General features: G+C 42.8%; 1 long non-coding RNA gene across 1 annotated transcript; it reads left to right on the forward strand.

The window, feature by feature from the left end:
• Window positions 1–3,033: 3,033 nt before the first annotated feature.
• LOC125758152 (uncharacterized) lies at window positions 3,034–14,758 on the forward strand. Its single transcript, XR_007415910.1, has 5 exons — window positions 3,034–3,495; window positions 4,247–4,375; window positions 6,084–6,223; window positions 8,548–8,648; window positions 13,235–14,758. It is a non-coding gene; the product is annotated as an uncharacterized LOC125758152 (long non-coding RNA).
• The last annotated feature ends 633 nt before the right edge of the window (window positions 14,759–15,391 follow it).

Below are 15,391 nucleotides of genomic sequence, written 5' to 3' on the forward strand. Positions count from 1 at the left end.
AAGCGCGTTCACGATCGCTTGCGCGCTCGCTATCTCGCAGGCATCAGCAAACGGCTCGTATACTCTTTTACGCGCGCTCTCAACGCGAAGAGACTGCGAAAAGCGCTCCTCTCCCTGGAGCGGCCGTATTCTCTTACACCAACGTTTTGTATAGTTACGCGAGATCGGATCCAAAAGAGTTAGCTGCCAGCCTTCCTTCGTATAACATTACAATTTGTTGCCTTCGCATTCATTGCTTCGCGCTCGCGGTGAAACTGTGATCTTTTTTTCTTCAGACACGATGCGTTTACAGAAGGCCTGGGGAGCGTGCAACTACCACTGTTCTCTATGTGAGCGGTTTAAATCTATAACCTTTTTTTCAGGTCAACCGAGAGTGGTTAAATTTGTTGTTTTGTGCATGTTACCCCCGCGAGCAACGAGGGTAGACAATATTTTGCTGCCGTCCTGACATACTGGCAGACTGTCTGCGTCTGTTTGCCGCGAAGTAGGCATGTGCGAATATTCGAGCACTAGGAATGTTCGAAGGAATATTATAGTATTCGAATTCGCTTCGACACGAATTTAAGGTTCCGAAATTTCAAAGTATTCATAATGAACGAATAGGCGTATATTGGACGGCATGTAACCCACCTGTGAAGGTGGTTTCACTGCAGCCTGAAAGTGCAATGCCGTGAAAGCACCTAACCAACAAAATTGCGCAATGCCGCGAAGCCCCACTTCAAGGTTAAATTAACATATTACTCCGACATAGATTAATCATTTTCAGGGGCGTAACCAGAAATCTTTTTCGGGGGGGGGGGGGGGGTTCAACCATACTTTATGTATGTTCGTGCGTGTGTTTGTATGTGTGCGTGAATATATCCGCAAGCAAAATTGAAAAATTTCGAGGGCGGGGGGGTTGAAACCCCCAACCCTCCTCTTGGCTACGCCCCTGATCATTTTTTAAGTTTAAAAGCTTGTTATACGGGCTTATATGTTATAATATGTTATATGTATAGTAATTTTTAAAGTGTGACGTATTTTATCGGTTATAACTTGCATCTTACTGAAATTGAAATTCTGCTGCTATTTGATGCTACTAAACGCTACTAAACGTAGCGTTTAGTTGCGTAGCGCTTAGTTTAGTAGCGTTTACTTGCAGCAAAAAGAATGACAGTCGCACATGCCTCGTTCCAATTAAAAAAAAAAACGCTGTGCAGGTTAGTTGGGCCTCGACAATATCTATGCTAATTTTTTTATTATATAATGTGTGATACATACTATTCGAACTATTCGATTCAAAATTATTCGACGTAATCCCTGTTCGCTTCGAACCTAAAATTTGCTTTTCGGACATCCCTACCGCGAAGGCTTCTGTGCGGCGTTCCACGGTGCCTAATAGACAAGGACACAAGGAACATGCGGCGCTGCTACGTATTGGTGAAAAGCGTCCCTTTATGAAAGCCTCCTTTCGGGACTGTGGCACGGGAGTACAAACCGGTTCGCTGCAGCGGCGGCGGCCTGCGCATCAGCTTCTCTGCAGTGCACGATTGCTAGCGGCGTTTTTGAAAACAGATGAGCAACTCCGCCACATAAAAGTAACATTTACAGTAACTCTAGGGTGCAGTAAAGCTTTAAGGTGCACCTTAGGGTGCAGTAAAGTCCCTCTATAAATATAGGGACCTTACCCTAAGGGGTGCAGGCGCTCGCAGCGACCCGTAGCGGCCGCCGCTACGGTCGTCGAAAATTAAAGGGGGGAGGGGGTAAGGGCACCGGTACCCTGTTCCTCTTAGATCCGACCCTGAAATTTTCGTGGTTGTTGCAATTTCATTCCGAGCTGCGTCTTGAGAGGTTCGTGCATGCTCGCGTGCGACTGCAAATCTTTCTAGCCTCTCCAACGCAACATGCCTAAAAAGAAAAAGACAACCTGTTTCGTGACGTTATGCAAAAGAACTCGTGCAATGAAAAGGCATCGATTCTCATTCAGAGCTTCTACGGATCCAGTATGCCTGCAAGAGTGGGCGTGAAACATCAAGGGAGGTCCCTCATGTGTACATAAATTTCATTTGACTGTTCGCTGATTCTTACTTTTAATTAATTATTTTTCTTTTTTATATGCACCTATCTTTTCCTTTCACTGTTTACTCACATTCTGCGCGAAAATATCTGCCTTGCGTCTCATTCACCGTTCATTGTATTTTTGTTCTTGAAGTAACCGCTATAATTGTCAATGAATATTTCAATCATTGTACTCAAACATAACTGCGTGAAAAATAATGTTAATAAACTAGAACGGAAACCCCGAATCTCCTACATGTTTGTTCTCTACGCCAGCATGTGCCGTTCAGAAGAAGCTAACCGGCCCGCATGGTCTCCAGAGTTTTCTTTTCTTCGTTTTACAATTTATCAGCGCCATGTGTGGCCTACACAACGAGCTTTTACCGCAACTACAAAGCTTTAAACGAGAAACTCCTCAGGGCGCACCAGTGCTGGGCGCGCCAGCGAGCGCCGCGCCCTCTGCACGCTTCATCGCAAGCTATTCCCGCCTGGCAGGCTCGCTGCCTCGCTCACGACACTAGGCAAACCTTTCTAGCCACGATAGTGACGATAGTTCTGTGTTCGTGTGTGTGCATCGCCTCCTATATTAAAGATGCCTGAGGAATGGCTCGAGCTCCCAGCGGAGCCGGCCTGCCTTCAGTTTTGGACAAGCGCAGAGCGGTGGCGCTCGCGACCGACACTATTATCACGGCGGCGGGCTTAGTGTGTGCTTCATTATCCATCCTTCTTGGTCTTTTTTTTTTTTCTTTTTTTCTCTTCCTTTCTTGCTTTTTTTTACCCGGCTTCAAAAAGAACAGCCACCTATCGTCATCATCATCTTCGAGATCGGCAACTTTGCACGGTTGTTTCGGAGGCTATGCCAAATGTCAAACCTACGGGAGCGGCCGCCACATGTGGCGCTAGCGACCGACACTAGTGGAAAGGAGGAAAAAGAGAGGGTTTGGCAGCTGGTTTTTTGGTGATGCGGCAGGCGTCTTTAATATAGGTGGTGTGTGTCGTCGTGCCGAGTTTTGTTCATACGGTCGACTTTTACCGCGCTGCCTCGCATTGTGTGTTGTATGTTGTGGTTACTGACGTTAAGCGCAAGTTCGTCACGCAGTGTTATACGCGGTAGCTGGTAAATAGTCACCAGATGCCGGCCGTGCGACTCCAGTCTGCGACTGCTTTGTTCAGTGTGACCGACGGAGGCGATTCATAGTTTTGAAAAACACGTTCTTCAAATGTTTCCGCACGTCAGTAGGGTGCCTTGATGCGCGTTTTGTCCGCTCACATCGAGGCACAGTACACGGCAGTGAGTAGCAGCGCTGCAATCCTTTCTCGACGACGCGTTCTGTGGCCTTGGAAAATGCCTTGACGCTCGAGGACGGCCGGTAGCTCGGCGATTCCTCGCTTGGCGCACCATTGAAAACCGGCGGTCATCCAGCAGTGTACGCTGCCAGCGTATTTTTATTGCCAGAGGTAAGTGAACGTTACGCTTCGTACATTGTGAGTTGTTCTTATTGTAGTACGCGTTGTCGCCGAAGAAAATCGCATAACGTGTTGGTAGTGTAATGCGGTTGTAGTTGTGCGGATTCTGCTCGCGCATGACATTTGTCAAGAACGTAGTCGGTAGTGTTATAAAGTTTTGGTAATTAGCTCGGTTGCACGCACTGCTGTACGCTAATATTTGCTGAAAGGAGACAACATTTTTCTCAGGCTCACCAATTATCATCCGCCACCGTGTGAATCGTGAATCGGTGCAGTGGGAGAAATAAAGTGTATTTAGGGATGTTTTTCTAGGCGTGCATTTTATTTGTCATTAAGTAACATGACCCTCAAAAGCGTCTAGGTTAGCATTCTTGGACATTGCTTATCATCTTTCAAGCAATAGATAACAGATTTGCTAAAAATGCAATTTCTGCAGCATGACACTGTATTTTGTTCAGTTGGTTTTCCCCATTTTTATCCTTTATGCACGTTGACCTAATTTGACAAGCCGTACTTTCAGCTGAATTTTCAATTGCTTTTAGCAATATATGTGCGTCCGTGTATTGAAGTCCCACCTCTCATCGCATAATAATAGCTTGTGAAGAACAACGCTTGTCTTGAATTAGCCATTTATCAGAGCTCTTCCTCCCTCCTCAAAGGGCAAGCTGCTGCTGGCACACCTGTTTCGGCTTTTCTTAACCCTTTTTTTTTTAATGCTGAAGTTTTTTGCAACGTACTGCAGGTAGCAAACAGCAGTGCCACGACAAACAGTGGAGTGCTGACCATGCAGTCCAGAAGGTGGCTGAGGCAAGTATGCTATAGGAGGTGCTTATTCAGGCAGAAGAAATAAGCTTCTGTAGCCAACGTAAAGGTAATGTACAAAGTTCCATTTAATGAAGAAGAATCTTGTTTTGAGCTATTGTTGAAGGGAAACAATGAGCGCTAGATAAATGAGATGGAAATGCAGAGTAACAATGTTATGTATGCCAGCAACCAACTTAAGTTTATTCATGCAAAAGGGTTATTTCCAACTGGTTCATTTGGGGGAAGAGCCCACAGTTTCCACGAATGGGCATACCTGGTAGCCGTTGCACAACCTGTTACTGTGTTCTCGCACTCATTATTATGTGCCACTTACTCTTGTGACGTTCCACCAAGGTGAAATTACTTCACATAAACAGCAGCGAGAAGGCTCTTGCTAGCCAGTTCGATTAAGACAGCGTTACCGTAGCTTTTAGTTCCAGTAAACCAGCTAAGCTGTATAGAAGAGCGTATACTCCATGTGTTTGTCACCATGGACAGTGCATTTTGCCTGGGAACATGGCTTAGTTTTGCAAAGGAAAATGTTGCCTTTCTGTAAAACGTGGTACTGGGAAATGGCATTGTGCCAAAAATATTAATGTTTATGACTTCTTGCAGCATGCATTGTTGTACAGGGATGTTAGCGTTTTCATAAATGCAATGCATGGCGCCTGAAGAATATAGCGGCCCACTTTAAAATTTATAACTTCATGATTTCAGTATCTGGGACAGACTTTACTGTATACGGTTTGTTTCTGGAAAGCTTCAACCTATCTTGCAATTCTTCAAGGCCAATACTGAATTTGCTGTGTACATTTGGCTGCACATTCTCATCACTTATGCTAAACAACAGGCTTGAGTGATGTGTGGAATTCTTGTCAATCAATTTTATTGATTACCTCGGACGATCTATTCTGCTTCCCACAGTTATTGGGTGCTTTGTGTGCATGTGCTATGCATGCTAGAAATAAAAACAGTGCATGCAGCTGGCAGCATCAACGAGTACAATGCCCATAGGCTAATATGAGGTGCGAAATGTTGCCACTGCTAGAATTTACATTATGTGTGCATGGTACAGCTGATTGTGTAATTTAGCACTTTCCAGCTACTTACGCAGTTGGAGCAGATGTCGATCATGTTTACTGAGTAATGGCACGGCCACCAAGTTCGTGCATTCTGCATACCAGGAAACCTGACACGAAGCAACGTACTGCTGTGATGGCAGCTAAGTGAGAACGATTGAGTTTGTCTTCTCTGTCCATTTGTCAATACCATTACACAGGCTTGTTAAGTGCATATAAGCGGCTTTAGCAATGCACTTGCAGCTACAGAGCCAGTAAAGACAGCCAATTTCATCATCAGAGTTCACTCTGCAAATCCCACTTTCCATAAAGGGCATTGTTTTTGATAGTTTAAAGTCAAAACTTGCTCAATTAAACACTTCGTTGTGTCTGACATTACAGGAATTATGATAATTGTTATATCTCATGTGAAATTATGCCATTGTTTTTTTTTTCATATTCTTACTTTGCATACACACTTTACGACTGCACCCTCCCCAACCGAATCTTTACTAGTGCTACATTCTGTTATGGGTGAAAACAATTATTGAACTAAAAACCAGGCCAATGAAAGCAGTAGGATGCCCTGTAATGTAGGAGGATGCTGCTATTGCAGTGTTTAGTCTAGAGCTGAATTTAATGAGAAAGGGCAGCAATGTAGGTCATCTGTGGATATTTGCAGACCATAATTGTGTTGTGGTCATTTTGTTATCGCAGGAAGCATCTTCAAAAAGCAGTGCTACAAGGATGTGAGCAGCAGTTTCCCTTCAACGAACGGGTCAAATTCATGGAAGCCACATGCCTGCTGCTTCTGGCCTACACAAACATGCAGCCACCATAGTAAAGTTCTTGCAAAGGTGTGAGACATCCCTATGCTGCATGGATTGAGCATGTTAATTGCCTGTTTTTTATAGCTTATAGTAATATGTCTACAAGTGTACTTCCTTCCAGTGTATGTTTACATTCTCTTAAAGGGCCAGTCAGCAGGCTCCTACTTCTTTTTTTTAGACCTCCCAAACAAGCTCGCTAATTCGTACAGAGGGCCGCAGGAATCACATTGTGCGAATGTCAGACACTCCACTTCTAAAAACAATAACCGCACCTCCTCTTCAGCGCTTGACCAGTCCTCTTTGATAGCGAAGTGGTGTAATGTTGCCTATGAGCAACATTAAGTAACGCTGACTGTTGAATAGTCCTCTGCAATACGAAACGGCATTTTGGCTTTGTGATGATGCAGTATCTGTTGTTGTCACAAGTGTTGCGAATTGGTTTATCTCGCCAGTGCTTTGACTGTGCTTCCTCACCGCACCGCTTTGGCACAGTGGCACACCGAGGAAGCCCCTCTTCAGGATGGTCAGGTTGAGCGAGAAACTGAAACCAGCTGGAATGTTTGTTCTATCCCCTGTGGCTTCATTATTACACCACTTAATAAAAAAATTCATGTGACAACATGTTCATGTTGTACAAGCGTGCAGTTTTCACAAATTTTAGACTCCGGGGTTGTTTAGGGGCCCTTTAGCCTTAAATTATGAATGGTAAATTCACACGTCACGTGGTTTTCTTGCTTTATTTTTTGCAATGCTCATTTTTAAAATAGCATGTCAGCTTCTGTGAGTGGTAATTTATACATTTATCATACAAAACATCCTGCTATATTCAATAAGTGTTATTATAGATTTTTTATGGCACCAGAGCCACCTGCTTTTTGCCCTGTGGCAGCTACATGACAGTTCATTGCTATGCTGCTTTGTTTAACTGATATCTTTTCAATCAATGCGTTTCACAGTCCAGGGTGTTTGTTGTATTTGCATCTTGATGTGTTTAATATCATACAAGTGATGGATTTTTTTCTGTCTTCTAGTGTTTACTTTGCAGCTATTTAACTGTGGTTTTCAGGGGCATATCTAGACAGGAACATCAATTCTGCTAAGCTTTGGTTCGAAAAGAGACGCTGAACAGGAGTTCCTTAGGTGCATGCCCTGAGCACCAGCCCTTTGGATTACAGAAATATCTAAACTGCATAATGTCTGCAGCTCCTTGCTTAATTGCATGTCTTTCTTCAACCTACAGCTCTTTCCATAATCCTTAACATTAACTTACATTACCAAGTGAACATCCCCCGCTGCAATACAGTGGTTATAATGGTCAGCTGCTGATCTGAACTGTGCGGGTTCGATCCTTGGAGTGGTTGCACTTTCGGTGGAGGTGTAAATCCTAGAGGTTCCTGTGCTTTTAATTTGACGTTTACATTACAGAACCCCCATTGTTATTATTACATCAGCAAGTGGACAGAGTGGTAATCCTAGATTATATGCATATTTAGTATAACAGACAGCTGAGCTGGTTGGTAGGTATTCATGTTAAGAAGGCAGGGCATGGACACAAGAGAGAAACCAAGACACCACTAACGCCAACTGGAAAGATGGACAGTGGCACAAAATGAAGTAGACACAGAAACTTATCTGTGCATGCCCAGGCAAGAGGCGATACCTATCAATCTGGCACGCGCGATAGTCTACGTGAGAGATAACTGCTCAAGCATTTGATTTCTTCTTTATGCTAGTTAATCGACGGTTGGCTCTCTTGTGCACTGCCATTATCGATATGCCAGGCCTCGACTATTGGACGCATTTGTTCATTCATGTGCTTGTACAAAACTGCATTCATCGAATTTTGGCGTGCATTTACGCCCTCGACAATGTAAAGGTAGATTAGGTGATGAGCCTCCAGTTAGTGATCTCAGCGTTTTAGGCATCTTGACTCTCTTGTGTCCATGTTTGCATGCCCCATCTTTTTAACATGTATTCATATAGTGCGTAAGAGAAATAGGTTATCTAGTGAGTTATTTGGAAAGTAAGTTTAGGGTGAACACCAAAATAGCAGTGTAAATTAAACTTAAGCGATGAATGCATCGGGCTGGATTAGGAAACGATATAATGGCGAAATATAGCCGCTTGCTCTTTGCTTATACTTGTCTCAGTTTCTTGTCTCGTATGCTTTGACAATTACCAGGTGTCATGTTGGATGCTACTAATTGGTTATGAGCTATACATAGACAAAGCAGCGGCTGTTTGGATGCTTTCTAAACAGCTACCTCATGGGGAGAAAAAAGTTAATTTGGGTTATGTGAGGCATGCTAAAAAAAGTCTACTTGTTTCGGATGTTTTTGTTTTCCTGGCAGACATTCTACACGAACTTGCCCAAGGGCAGAAGGAAGGCACGCACAGATGGACGCACAGAAATCATGGGGCTGCCGTAGAAGCTGTGAATGAGCATTAACCTGTGAGTATGTGTCTTAAACAATTTGCTGAAGCCTTTTATTTTGGCTGAACATTCTTATCGATGCTTCCCTGATTTGTAGTGCAATATTGTTACACCCTGTTGCTTTCACAACAGAGCTCTTTAGTCTGGTACAAGGCCCAAAAAGTTCGACCTAGATGACCAAATTGCGGCAGCCAGTTGTTTCCACAATTAATGCATTAGTGTAAAAAAACGCAATAGACGGAGCACAAGAAAAAGGAAGACACAAACAGTGCTGTGCTCGTGTGCTCAGTCTTCTGCACTGCTTCGTTTACGCTCTGTCATACCAACACACAAGCATCCATTTTAGCTTATGTAGTAGTCCAGCTCATACACTTGGTAACGTTCTCCAACGGCAGGATTACCGGATATCTGGCTTGTGAAGTCAATCTAAAGTGCATGCCTGTTCGTGTAGACTTGTGTGCATCCACCAATGAGATGGAAATGCAGCTGTGTTTTAATATTTTAGCCATTATAGCTCGTGAATAGAATTTGGAGCTGTGACAGCAACAGTTTTAGAGGGGGCGAGTTACTAAATTATTGTGTATTTCTCAATGTTTGCATGTTATAAAAACATAGCTGGTTAAAATTAGTCCAGATTTTACGCTATTTCTTAACATATGACCTTCCGTACTGTTCGAAGGCATTGAAGCATATGAAATGCTTTGTGCCTTTGTGTGTGTGTCGAAGGTTAGGAGTCATTATACTAGAGATAGATCAAAATAGGTCAGTGGTTAAAGTAAATTTTTCGCAATCAACTTCTTGTGGGCAGTTATTCAGAGCAGGGTTTTGAAGTAATTTAGCAATACAAGCAGATTAGTGCTTCATTATAGTGTCTGACAGTGCACACTGTTTTATTTTAGTACCTATTTGGGTCATTTCACGGCAGTGTGCCAGGTTGTTTTTTGACCATTTCCAATATTTTGTAAAACTGTTGGTGTTATGTTTCGGTGTGGGAAGTAGTCATTCAAGCGTTATTTTCGGGGAAAGAATTGCATGATGCAGCAAAGACCTTTCAAACTTCGCACGCAGAAATGAAGCTGTGTCAGGCAAATTAATTGACACGTGATTATTGCGTCGAGCTATCACTACAAAGCGTTTGTTTCTTTAACATAGTCACCAATATTTCATGACTATGATAGTCGAATTTATTTTCATTTCAATTTATGCTATTTGCAGTCGTGAGGAAACATTGCAAAATGCATCATTTTATGTATATTGTAAAAAAGACAATGTTTCATGTGAAATATATTCACAGTATGAGTTCAGTGCATATACCAAGGGTTGAAAATGCTGGCAAAAAGAAGCAAAAATGTCTTCAAAATTGACACTTGGAAGAAGTAGTGTTTGAACCTATATTGCGGGCTCTCTTTCACTGTGTAGCAATCCCAGCAAAAATGTTGCTTACACATCATAGTGTGCTTTCCTCGTGCGATAATTTAGACAAAGTTTTTAAGGTGTAATATTATCTTCAAGCGAAAAATAATTTTTTCAAATGAAAAATAACAAGGCTGTGGGAAGTTTCTTGGAGCTTTGCCTTCACTGCACAGCACATCATTGTTCTTGCATGGTATTTCAGACAGAAGTATTGCTTAAATCTGCAACATTTAGACTTGCACTATATGAGCACAGGGGCACCCGCGTGAATCCTGTGCCAATGTGCTGTGCAGCGAAGGTCAAGGAACGAGACTGTGCAGGCTAGGGATTATTCACAAGGGGAGAAATTCGGCCTTGTTGGCAAGACATTAGGAAAAATTTTGCAGCGCAAAATAACACAAGAACGAGAAGGGAGGACACAAGACCTGCGCTAACTTTCAACAGAACCTTCTGTTGAAAGTTAGCGCACGTCTTGTGTCCTCCCTTCTCGTCCTTGTGTTATTTCGCGCTGCAAAATTTTTCCTAGGGATTATTCACTTCAGTAAATTTTTCCTTGCTTACAACCAAGCAGTATATATTTTTTTAGATGGAATATAAATTGCCAGCAAAGTATACCACACACTAATGTCTTGGCGACATTTCTGTTTCGAATGCTACATATCAAAAGCTAAGCTGCAATATGGGTCAAAAGCTATTTTTTCCGACTCTGTTACAGTTTGGGTGCAACGTTTCTGTTTATTTTGTTTTCATAGTAGTTTTATGACAAAGTGGATATCTATTTACTTATTTATTTATTACTTGACAATACTGCTGACACCAGTAAGCAGTATTGCAAAGTGGGCTACAGTGATAAGTTACACATAAAATGATCTTGCTAAGCAAAAACAGGAGCACAACATATACAAAACACAAGATAAACCAAGAACATCTATACAACCGTCTTAAGGAAAATGATAAGGGAACAGCACAAAATACAAAGGCAATGAACTTTAGAAATCAACCTTCGGTATTCCATACGAAAGAATTGGTCTTTCTCCTGATAAATGTTAACATTAGAACTTCAGCATTTTGCAGTGTTTCCTTATGGCTGAAAAAATGTAACTTGAAATGCAAATTAGTAAACTATTTTAGCCATGAAACACTGCCACCTTCAGATTAAAGAAAGAAATATTCTGCATTAAAATGGGAACAAACAGCACTGGACATGGGACGAAGAAAGAACAATAGACGAGGGTGCTGTCGCCCTCGTCTAGCTTTTTTTTCCGTCCCGTGCCCAGCGCTGTTTGTTCCCATCGTAATCATGTACTAAGCAGCACAGTTATGTGCTCTCCTGAAATATTTTGCTCTAATTGCTTAAAGCAATAACTTTGTATAAGTTATCTTGCATGACGCAGTTTCACATCTGTAGATGGATGGATGCTATGTGTGTTCCCTTTAAAGCGAAGCATTGACATGCAAGTGGCCAAGCACAATTTTTGAATTGGCTTAATGCCTTTCCTACCTGAATTAAATTTCTTTCCTTAAAAAACTTATTATAGGTAGCTTATTTTTCGGCATTGTACATAAAGACCCTGCAGTTTTGTTTTTGGCTGTTCTCGCTGCTTTTCCACTACCAATCCTACATCTGTCTTTTACTGATTTCTCTTGTGGATGTGTTCATCTTTATCAAGCTTTCTCTAAGCCTAGGGCTTCATGAGAGCTAGTTCCCAACACGCACATGGGTGGACATTTTTACATTTATTTAAAAGGTGGTCCGTCATCTTCATATCTCTCTCACAACCAGTGCATGTGACGCCTACTTACTGGATCTCACTTTATGACTGCATATTCTAAGACAAGATTAACTCGCTTCAGACATTGCACTAGCTTATCATATGCCTCCCTCCTTACTTCGTCCTTATTCTTGCGATAGTTACTCAGAGCTTTTCATTTTTAGTATTTGCTATCCATTAAATCATCTCCACCTCTCTGACATTGCACCTAACGCTTATCGTGCATAAAGTTTAACGCATGCTCTCAGCATCACGAAATTTCGTCCTGGAAATTATCATTGACTACAGGTATGATCTTTTTAGCAGCATGATATTTTCCAACAGCAAAGGAGTTCGTTAAAAAACCACCTTGTATACTTAAAATGGGGATGACTAATTCCATACCTCGTTTATTAAAGTTAACCTCTTTCAATTTCCTTACGCTTGTTCTTTGTGTTGTGCTTGCCTCATGGTTTGCAGTCTTTATGGATCTGGTATATTTAAAGAGTTGAATAGCCGGTCGCCTGCTTATGCCACTGCAGCTTAAGTATTGCACCCACTATCATTGCCATAGTAGCATTTGGTACAGTAGAGGTTTGTAATGAATGTAACGAGATGTACAGCTCATGAAATAATTGTTGAACAACGAATGTTGTTGGAGCTAGTGATTCAACAAGAGGACTGGTCTTTAGAGGGGCAACGAATTGCATCAAAGTTGCTGCAACAACTTAGACGCATCAATTTGTTGAAACATTGGCTCCAGCAACACGCTTTGTTCAATGGTTTGACATTCATTCAAGCTGCCATCTTCAGCTCAACTTTTGTCGCGTTAAGATGCACAGGATATACAACTGTCATGTTGTGTTCTGATAGAATTCAAGAGCTATTGACAGCAAGCTTGTTTCTCAATTTAATTCTCATCCTTTACGTTTACGCTTTAATCTTTGTCATCTTCAGCCTTATATGTGCACTGCAGCAGTAGCCCTTCGCAGTGGTCTACAATTTGCCTCGTCTTGTGCGAGCCGATTCCATTTTATACATGCGCAATTCTTCATTTCTTCACCCACATAACTCTCGGCCTTCTCGGCAGCATTAAGTACAAAAATTGTAACTGTTAAGACTTTTGCTTCAACATCATGACAGTAATTGAATAGAATTGGTAATGCACGTACATAAATACTCTTGCAGTTAGAACGTAGTGTGTTTAACCCTGAATTCTTGTGTACTATAGCAATAAGTCTTCGTGAAATCATGGTGCTTGTCCTTCATATGATCAGAACGAGTCCAGAAATATCTGCAAAATATCGTTTCTGCTTTTTTGATTTCTGAAACAGTGATGCTAAGGGAGGCCATGTGCACATGCACCATGGCAATGTTTAAATGGGTATAAATTCTGAACACTGCTGTTGCTCTAGGTGTTTTCTTTTACTTCCTTTTCAGACGTACAGAAAGGAGCGAAGTGGAGCTGTCCATGGGCCGTGCACACAGTTTCATAAGCAGGCTTGCAACACTTTTGACAAATATGTTCCTGAATACACCTGCCGAAGTGGCATTTAAAGAAGCATGTAGTAGTGTACTTCACTGTTTATTTGGCATGAAGCAGCAGGTATGCTTCCGTCATCAGCAAGTTCACACAGTACAGTGCATCTACACATGGCATGCTACCCCCACATCTACCAGCCCGGGATGTGTAGCTTGATTGTAAAATGTTTACTTTGACTTAACACAACAATTATTAACAAAATGACATGAAAGTTTTGCCACCTATGCAGGCGACATTCTCAGTATACGCTGGCAAATATAAGCGGAGTGTGACCAGTCCATTAGTCGCACATTTCCTTGTAAACATCTCGTAGAGGGCCACTGTTGTTGTTGCAAGCCAATGCGCCGTGATGAATGAACCATGATTCCAAGATTTTTTTTTTCCTCCGACCTTTGTGCACAAGGTAGCATCGTCGAATTGATTAGGTCAAAGTTATGCCTTGTCATTCAGCAGCGTTCAACAAGCTCCGTCTTAGAGCACGTTGCATGGGTGGTTTTCGCAACATCCTCTTTGTGTTCTTTAACCTTCGATCGCCTTCTTCAACCCATTTCGTCTATGCAAGTTGTGTCGCAATATCCACATTGTACTTCGTAGATGATCCCGCTCTAATCTTCGGCGGTGTTTGTGTATACCTTGTCCTTAGGACATGTGTTCACAAAGCCCAAAGACCGCACACCTGCGGATGATTAGAGCAGGGTACTCTACAGAGTACGTTGTGGGGTTCACGACACCACTTACATCAGCGAGTCGGGCAGGAAAATGCCAAAGACGTTCAAAGAACACAAAGTGGGAATGTTGCTAAAGCCACCCATGGAGCGCATTTTAAGACAGCTTGTTGAATACTGCTAGACGACAGGTTAGAGCTTCGACCTTAACAATGCGACGATGCTGGCTCAAGAACGAAGGTGGAGGAAAACTTGGAATTATGGTTCATGCGTCAGGAAGCATTTGCTTGAAACAACAACCACAGACCCACACCGAACGTGTACGTGGACGTATGTGGCTAGTGCACTGGTCGACCTCCGCTCACTTGTTGCCAGCGTATACCGAGACTGCCACCTGCATAGGTGGCAAAGCTTCTATGGGATTTTATGGTGCAGTTGTGGTACAAAACCATTATTCTGCATTAAGGCAAATGTGCCGTATTATATTGGACAGTACGGGCAGACCATTCTTTAGTATCTTAACGTAGGAGGTACGTAAGAAGACCTTCTTTGAAGGAAATTGTTGTATTCTGGGTCACGGAACAGTGTTCTCATTCAAACGACGTGACGGAGCGCTTTGTGCTAGCTGTGCTAACGAAGGCACTTCGTAAGAAGGCTCCTTTTTAGAGAAATCGTTTAATTAGGAACACGTAAAAGTGCTCGGCAGCGCTATACCTTCAGCTTTGTCCGTGTTTAGGGGCCAGATTTTTTGCAGTGCAGCTCGTTTCAGCGTGACCGTCTCTGCATACTGCTTATGACTCGGTCGCGATCCTGTGCAACTCTGCTTTGCCAGGTGAGAAAATGGAGAGTGTCGAGAGGAGCCTATTTGAGGATTCGTAGAAACGATAACTCGTGTGCACGCTGGAGCCGTTCGCAGCCATGTTCACGGAGAAGCCGGGCTGCACTCCTGCGTCACCGTATCGACACAGGAGACACGCATCCTTGAAGCTGCAACCCCAGACACTTAAGCGTGCACAAGCGAGCGCTCCTGGACGTTGTCCAACAGGTGATCCACACCGGTGGGGTGAGACCGTCGCAGAGCCCTTGGGCTTTTCCTCCCGTTCTACCGCCTAAAAAAGATGGCACAGCGCGCTTATGGTTAGACTATCGTCGCCTAAACGATATCGCGGTTCGGGATGATTCCCCATTTCTCTCAACTGAGTCAGTCCTATGAAGTCTGGGTAGCGCATAAGTATTTACGACACTCGATTGCTCACGCGGTTTCTTACGAATGGAGGTGAAACCAAGCGACATCCCTGAGACAGCATTCAAGTGCTATAAAGGGCTCTACGAATTTGTCCGCATGCCATTCGCCTCGAAGAACTCGCCTAGTTCTTTACAAAGGCCAAT

Source organism: Rhipicephalus sanguineus, chromosome 4 (genome assembly GCF_013339695.2).
Source record: "Rhipicephalus sanguineus isolate Rsan-2018 chromosome 4, BIME_Rsan_1.4, whole genome shotgun sequence".
NCBI classification, from domain to species: domain Eukaryota; kingdom Metazoa; phylum Arthropoda; class Arachnida; order Ixodida; family Ixodidae; genus Rhipicephalus; species Rhipicephalus sanguineus.